The following is an 8,987-nucleotide window of genomic DNA, read 5'->3' as shown; positions in this document are numbered from 1 at the left end:
GGAACTAGCTCTTGTAGACCAGGCTGGTCTCGAACTCACAGAGATCCGCCTGCCTCTGCCTCCCGAGTGCTGGGATTAAAGGCGTGCGCCACCAAGCACCCGGCCCATCCTGTGGATCTTTGTGTGTTCCGTTTTCTCTTTCCTGTTTTGTCTTTGCGTATCCGAAAACACTAATCCTGCAATGTAGTCTTCAATCCCTGATGTTCTCTCCCGTGCTCTGTCTCTAGTCTGTTAGTGAGGCTTTCAACTTTTATTTGATTTATTGAGATTTTAAGTTCCAAGGTTTCTTTATTCAGGGCGGTGTTTCATGTAGCACAGGTCAGTCAGAAACTTGTTACAAAGAGTCCACTGGCCCTTCCGATTTACCTACCTCCTCTCCTCCTCCCAAACGCTGGGATTGCAGCTGTGTAGAATGGCACACTTCTTTAATCCTAGCACTCAAAAGGGAGGCAGAAGCTGGTGGATCTCTGTAAGTTCAAGGCCGGCTAGGTCTACAGAGCAAGCTGCTGGTCAGCTGGAGCTGCTTAGTGAGACCCTGGCTAAAAACAAACACAAATTCTCGGATTGTCTACATCTTTCTGTTTGTTTGTTTGTTTTCTTCAAGATCTTTATCTCTTTACTGAATTTCTAATTGTCTTCCTTAATCCAGTCAGCTATTTATTTGCTTGAATTCGCTGAGATTTAACACCATCCTTTTTCAGGCTTTCTGTAATATTTCATCCACTTCAGTATCCGTGGAATCCATTTCTAGAGAGCTGTGAACTTTTAGAAAGGCCATGTTGCCTTCTTTTTCATATTTCTATGTTAAGAGATTTCTGTATATATTGGGGCGATGTCTCTTTCACTATCGTATGAGGGCCTTCTTATAGAGAGTAGCCTTGTGAAGACACAACACACTTTTGGCTATCAGCTTGTGTACTTTAGATTTAGATTCCAGTTAGATTTTGCACTGTAGTTTCTATGTTGCTTCTTTGGCACTAATAGGCCCACTGTGACACCACATCTTATCTCAGAACCTGTGAGAACTGCTGACTCTGTAGATCTCGCAAAAGTGGCGCTTCCCTGGTATTTTAGGCTAGTTAAGCAGACTATCCTCTGTGGCAGCGCCTCAGGCTGTGCGCAGGCGTATGGCAGCAGGAAGTTCGAGTGCCCTCCAGGTACACTGTACACGCCAGTTAATCATCTCCTTGCTGGGTTGGTGAGTGGCCCGAAGCAGAGCTTCATGTTTTCCTAGGCTCAAGGGGGCTGGGTCCTGTTAAAACTTCCTTCTTGAGGGGTTTTCTCTTTTTGTTTTCTTTTTCACATGTATTGCGCATGTGTAGAGGTCAAAGGACAACTTTCAGGAGTTAGTCCTATCCTTCTCCCATGTGGGGCTCCTAAAAGTGAACTCAGATCATCAGATTTGGTGGCAGATGCAGTCTGAGCCCTCTCTCAGGCCTGTTTTGCATGTTTTTGAAATGTGGTCCAGGCTGCCTTTGAAGTGTATAGCCAAAGATAGCCTTGAATATCCCAATTGTATTGATTTCAGCTGATACTTCCAGGTCCTAGGACCCTGCATGTGCAGACAAGCCCTCAGGCAGAAGTGCCTAATGGCCCCGGGGATGTTAAAGGGCCCCTGCATGACCCATGTGCGGTATGGATTACATCATCCACGATGACTCGGCTAAGCCCTTGAGAGCTTGCAAGAGCCCAGTCATCTGTGTATGACATAGCCACGTCAACACCCCACCCCCCAACGAGCACACGCGCTAGGCAGCTTTTAAAAACTGGACAAGCCGCCTTTCTCTCTCTGTCTCTCTGTCTCTCTCTGTCTCTCTCTCTCTGTCTCTGTCTCTCTCTCTCTCTCTCTCTGCACACTGACTTGCCCAGGCCTATACATGCACGCCCCCTCTAATAAACTTCTAAGCGGGTTTGTTGTGTGTTCTGTGTTTCCTTCTCATCCGCGCCAGGTAATTTCACCAATGCTCCTGACTGTAAGTCTCAAGCGTTGAGATTACAGACACACACCACCATGATTACTTTTCTATAAAAGGAAGTATCTACCAAGGTTAGGGGATATCTAGTCATGGCTGAAGAAAGGTACAGTTTCTTTCAACGGGACTGTGGGAAGGCAGTTGCCCAGTGCGTTCAAGATGCCAGGCTCCATACACAGCATTGCTCAGAAAGAAGGAAACAAAGTAACAATACAGCGTTTTACAAAACAAGATCAAAACACAGTAATGGACAAATAGAGACCATCCATGTGCTGGCTAGTTGTATGTCAACTTGACATAAGCTAGGGTTATCTGAAAGAAGGGAACTTCTATCGAGAGAAAATGTCGAGAGAAAATGTCTACATAAGACCCGGCTATAGGCAAGCCTGAAGAGCATTTTCTTAATTAGTGATTGATTTGGGAGGGCCCAGCCCATGGTAGGCGGTGCTATCCCTTAGCTGGGTTCTGTAAGAAAGCAGGCTGAGCAAGTCACGAGGAGCAAGTCAGTAAACTGCACCCCTTCACCGCTTCTGCTTCCGCTCCTGTCTCCAGGTGCCTGCCCTAAACAAACCTGCCAAACAAACCGTTTCCTCCCCAGCTTGCTTTATTTGTTTGTTTTTGTTTTTTTTTTAAGACAGGGTTTCTCAGTAACTAAGGAGCCAGTATTGGAACTTCCTCTGTAGACCAGGCTGACCTTGAAGTCACAGAGACCCTCCTGCTTCTTGTCTCCAGAGTGCTGGGATTAAAGGCCACCAGCACCCTGCCCCAACTTGCTTTTTGGTCACTGTATCACAACAATAGAAACCCTAAGTAGGACAACCCACAGCATCAATAACAATGAAAAAAAAGTAGCAGCAATATTATAGAATAAAAGTTAAAAAAAAGAAAGAAATCCCTCCTAGGCAAGGAGTGGATGCTTACTATTACCATTATTTGTTAGTCTTTTGTTTGTTTGTTTTAAAGATTTATTTATTATTATCTGTACAATGGTCTGTCTGTGTGTATGCCTGTAGGCCAGAAGAGGGTTCAGGATCTCATTGTAGATGATCTTGAGCCACCATGTGGTTGCTGGGAATTGAACTCAGGACCTCTGAAAGAACAGTCAGTGCTGTTAACCTCTGAGTCTTATCTCCAACCCTAGTTGTTTGTTTTTTTTTAATAGAAGAATTAGAAATGATAATAAAGAAATGTTGAGTTTTGTTTTGGAAAAAACAAAAGTATATTTACAGATAATATGACTGTTATCTGTAATATGTATAGGTAATATTTTCTGAGTGGCACACAGAAGATCTGAGACAGTACTGTCTTACATGGTTGTCATTAGCCATGTGTGGCTGTCTAGCACTTGAAATATGGTATTAAATGTAAAATTATGTACGAAGTATAGCACAAATACTGAATCTTAAATACCTAGCTGTGCTGTCTGTTCCAACCCTCTGGTGGCTGAAACAGGAGAATTGCCTTGAGTTTGAGATCAGCCCGGGCTACATACAGCAAAATCCCATCTCAACGATAATGGTGATGGAGGCGATAATGATGATAAGCAATGACTGAATTAATGGGGATGGAGGTATATATAATTCAGTGGTAGAATATGTGCACCAAGGCCCTCAGTTCAGCCCCCAGCACCTGCGGGAGAAAGCCATGCCCATAGCCTTAGCAGGAGGATTACCATGAGTTTGTGGCTAGCGTAGGCAACATAGTGAGTTCCAGTCAACCTGGCTTCAGAGTGAGACTCTGTCTAAAAAAGTAAATAAATAATAAAACCCAGAAGAGCTGTTTCAAAACACCAAAAAGCATAAATCTTGTCACTGAAAGCAGTTTTCTCCCTTTTGTCTATGCTATCTTCCAGCCTTTGTCTTAAATATTATGTTAGTTCATTTTCCATTGCTATGATAAACATGTCTGAAAGAACATGAATATATGGTTGCCTGATAAGGTCAGCACACTGGCCAAACATGATGATGATGCTCCCAGCTGTCAGTCAAGTAAGGACAGGAGCCTATTGTCCCCACCTCTGCCAGGAAGACAGCAAACCCCTTAGGCTCTAATCAATCCCCAGGGCTATAGGGACTCCAACCAGCAATACACCCTGCCACTGCTGGGTCCACAGCCACACCGGGTACCTTGTGGATCTGTGGGTCAATTGCTGGCTTGGCCAATGAATAAGATGCAGGAAGATATTTTGAATTTTAGTGAGAAAAAAGTGGCTGGAGAAAAGTAGACTCAGGATACTGGGGTTCAAGTCCAGCGCCCCAGCTGCCTTCACCACAGATTTGTACCTTTGGATCCAAGAAGGAAAGTGTGACTGATTGATACAGAGGCAGAGGTCAGCACAAAAGAAATATTACACTGTTAGCTTTCTGTTTGGAAAACAAAATCAGTTATAAGGGAACTTTCATGGAAAGTTTTAGATGTTTCAGTCTGGTTCTTAGTACATCACAGTGAGGTATGAATTAGGTAGAGGCACACCATTTACCTCAGGGCAGGAAGGAAGAGGCAAGACAGAGGGACTAGCTTCTAATATCTCCTTCAAGGGTCCATGCCCAGTGACTTTCTTCCTTCTACCAGGCTCTACCTACTGACAGCCCTGCCACCTCCCAATAGCACCATTACCTGCACAGAACCAGGTCTGCATAACACATGATTCAAACTGCAACATTAAAGATGGAAATTCTTGTTCATTTATAATGTGCGCTAGTAAATTAGCACTGCTGTTCTTTCAACACATTGAGAGTGGTTCTTGTTTTGTTTTGTTTTAGCTTTTTTGAGACGAGATTTTGCTACATAGCCCAGGCTGACTTTGAATTTGCAGCAACCCTCCTGCCTCAGCCTCTGGAGTGCTGGAATTACAGGCATGGGCCACCGTTCCCTGCTTTCTCTCTTCATAGAATATAATGTGAGTAAAGTTTTTTTACGTATCTTCCTTAATTCACCAGCATATGAGCTGAAGAAAGGAGCTAGGGAGTTATTGCTTGTTGCTTAGCCGATCACCCCAAACCTTAGTAGCCTGAAACAACCTTTTTTCTTCCTCCTCAGGGACAGGGTTTCTCTGTGTAGCTTTGGGGTCTGTCCTGGAAATTGTTCTGTAGACCATACTAGCGTCAAACTTACAGAGATCAGCCCGTCTCTGATTTCCCAGTGCTGGGAGGTACACATATGTAATTTCCAAATGACAGAAGCCATTTCGCTACTGTTTGCTGTAATACTTAGGATCAGGAAGGAAGGGAAACATAACAAAAATCTTCTCTGAAGTCCTGAGCACATGAGGAAAACACCCTGAAGCTTGCTCCGGCCTGGTTCCAGTCAGAGGTGAGAAGGTTGCTGGTCAACTGAAATCTTTGCTGTGTTATAGGCAAGGTCTAAATATTCTTCCTTTTTTTCCATGGCATGGAATATCTGACACTTTAGTTTCAACCAATTCCTCCTTCACATCCAAACACCATATGAAGCCAACCCCCTGGCTTCATTTAACTCACTTCCTCTCTAGCTGTGAGCCTGACTCATCTGATGAGTTCCCCGTGGGGCGTTTCCTAGCAGTCTTCCTGACTAATATTAGGCCCTTCCAATTTCTATCTGTCCAACTACATTCTCCTGTCTCCTTCCCATAAACATCATCTGAAGCTCACCTTCCAGACTAATCACACTGATCTAATTAAACCTGAATTAGGGAGCAGGGATGTGGCCCATCGGAGAGGGCATAACTGTGAAGACGGATGGGCGGTTGTGATGCAGGAGCTGTCTGCAACAAGGGCTTCTGTGTTCCCTGAGGGTGGAGGGTGTACTCTTCAGCACCACAGTGGGAATGGGGCTGCTGAGAAGGGCTGAGAAATAGTGGGGGTGGGGGTAGCAACATTCCAAGTCAGGAATGAAAAGCTTTATAAAGAGATCCAGTTTAAAGGGCCACAAAATTATATTATGCACCATATTTTAACTAAAAGGAAAAAAAAGCTAATATAGAGACTGCAAGGGTGGCCTACTGGTTAAGAGGAAGCACTGTTCTTACATAAGACTTGAGATTGGTTCCCATAACTACCTGTAACTCATCTCCGTGGGATCTAGTGCCTTCTGGTCTCCTCAGACACGTACTCACATGTGCACATACCTACACACACACACACACAAAAGTAATAAAACAGACCTTTAAAAAATACATATAGCTTGGCACTTGCTTCAGCAGCACACATACTAAAATCATAACAACACAAGAAGGTTAGCACTAGCCCTGTACAACCACACTGTGAAAATCTGTGATATGTTCCTTTTGCAGGGAGCTATGTGTTTCCTCATAAGTGCCCGTACATAAGTGTGTGTAGGTGTGTGAGCAGGTATGTCAAGGCCAAAGGTCAGTTTTGAGTGCCATTCCTCAGGTGTCATCCACATTTTAAAATATATTTATGTATATGTGTCTGTCTGTCATCTCTCTCTCTCTCTCTCTCTGTGTACAGTGTGAGAGTACTAGCAGAGGCCACAAGAAGGCATCATATCCCCCACCTAGAGCTGGAATTACAGGCAATGTGGTGCTGTGGGACAATGGTCTTGTACCCTGTCACTTGTATTTCTTTAATAAAATGCTGATTGGCCAGTAGCCAGGCAGGAAGTATAGGTGGGACAACCAGAACTGGAGAATTCTGGGAAGAGGAAAGGCTGAGTCTGCCGTGGTCACCCAGACGCAGAGGAAGCAAGATGAGAATGCCTCGCTGATAAAAGGTACCAAGCCGTGTGGCTGACACAGACAAGGATTATGGGTTAATGTAGGATGTAAGAGTTAATAAGAAGCTAGGCGGTGGTGGCACATGTCTTTAATCCCAGCACTCGGGAGGCAGAGGCAGGCAGATTTTTGTGAGTTTGAGGCCAGCCTGGTCTACAAGAGCTAGTTCCAGGACAGGTTCCAAACCCTAGAGAAACCCTGTCTCGAAAAACAAAACAAAACAACAAAAAAAAGAGTTAATAATAATTAGCCTAAGCTAATAGGCCAACCAATTTATGATTAATGTAGACCTCTGTGTGTTTCTTTGGGATGGAATAGCTGCAGGATTAAGCAGGATAGAAACCTCTGTAAAACAATGGGTTTGGGAACTCTCTCTCTCTCATCTGTCTAATTAGGGTTAACTAACTAACTGTCATAGTTAGAGTTACTATTGCTGTGATGAAACATGACCAAAAGCAACCTGGGGATGAAAGGGTTTATTCCACTCACAGTTCCGTATAACAGTTCATCATCAGAAGCAGTGAGGGCAGGAATCTGGAGGCAGGAGCTGATGCAGAGGCCATGGCAGGCTGCTGTTTATTGACTTGCTCATCATTGCTTGCTCAGCCTGCCTTTTATCTTTCTTTTTTTCTTTTTCCTGAGACAGAGTTTCTCTTTAACATTGGAGCCTGTCCTGGAGCTCAGTCTGTAGACCAGGCTGGCCTCAAACTCACAAAGATTCGCCTTCCTCTACCTCCCGAGTGCTGGGATTAAAGGCGTGTGCCACCACCACCTGGCAATTCAGCCTGCTTTCTTATAGAACCCAGGACCACCAACCCAGGGATGGTACCACCCACAATGGACTGGGACCTCCACCATCAATCACTAATTAAGAAAGTGCCTTAAGGATCTTATAGAGACATTTTCTCAACTAAGGCTCCCTCCTTTCTTATGACTCTAGTTTGTGTTAAGTTGGCATAAAACCAGCCAGCATACTGTCTGTCTGTCTGTCTGTCTGTCTGTCTGTCTGTCTGTCTATCTATCTATCTATCTATCTATCTATCTATCTATCTATCATTTATTTATTTATTGAAACATGATCAAATGTAACCCAACCTGACGTCCAACTTGCTGAGTAACTGAGGATGACCTTGAATTTCTGATCCCTTTTGCCTCTGCCTCCTAAATGCTGAAATAATAGGTAGGTACCACTACCTCTGGTTTATGTGATTCTGAACTCAAGCCCAACTTTACTAGTTGAGTTATATCATATCCCCAGTCTCAAATGTTTTCTCCTATTCTGTGGCTTATTTTTCTTACTTTATTTAAAAAGAACATTTATTTGATGTACGTGATGTGTGTAATACATATATGTAGTGCGTATGTAGATTGTGTGAGTGCATACTCCCATGCCTATGCTTGAAGGTCAAAGGATAATATCAGGTGTCCTGCTCTAACCATCTCCCTTTATTCCCTTGAGAAGGCCAATCACTGAGCCCAGATCTATGCTGGTGGTCAGCAAGCCCCAGCAATCCTTCTGTCTCCATACCATACAGCAGTGAGGTTAGAAACACTCCTGCACATCACTGCCATGCCTGACTTTTTATATGGGTGCTGAGATTTGAACTCAGATCTTCAGGCTTGGTCACCAAGCACTTGTAACCTTCTGAGCTGCCTCCCCACTTCCCATCTTGTCTTTTGAGTCAGGATCTCTTATTGGTCTGGATCTTGCCCAGCCTGGGAGGCCAGGAGGACCCTGGGGAGTCTGTTGGTTTCAGCCTCCTCAGTGCTTGTATTACAAGTATTCAACACCATTCCTGGCTTTTTCCACATTGATTCTGGAGACTGAATTTAAAGTTTTCAATTTATGAGGCTGGAGAGACAACTCAGTTATTAAGAGCACTTATTGTGTGGGGTGATGGTAGCCTATTCCTTTCATCACAGCCCTTGGGAGGCAGAGGTAGGCAAATATCTGTGAGTTCGAGGCTACCCTGGTCTACAAATTGAGTTCCAGAACACAGAAAAACCCTATCTTGGAAACAAAGAAACAAACACTACTCTTTTCATTATACCCTAGTTCAGGTCTCACAACTGCCTGTAACTGGTTTTCAAGAGAACCAGCGCCCTCTTCTGGCCTCTGAGGATAGATCCTGAGGGTAGATCCTGACACAGATGGGAGCTACTGGTTAAAGAGTGCTCTGGGTTCTGGGGTGCTCCTGCTTGTGACGTAAGCATTTACTCGCTGAGCCATTGCCCTAGCCACTCCACCCCCGGTGTTTTTGTTCATTTTGGTTTTAGATGAGGGTTTTTTTTTTTTTTTTTTT

This window comes from Microtus ochrogaster, chromosome 2 (genome assembly GCF_000317375.1).
Source record: "Microtus ochrogaster isolate Prairie Vole_2 chromosome 2, MicOch1.0, whole genome shotgun sequence".
Taxonomy (NCBI): domain Eukaryota; kingdom Metazoa; phylum Chordata; class Mammalia; order Rodentia; family Cricetidae; genus Microtus; species Microtus ochrogaster.
This window is presented reverse-complemented; position numbering follows the sequence as displayed.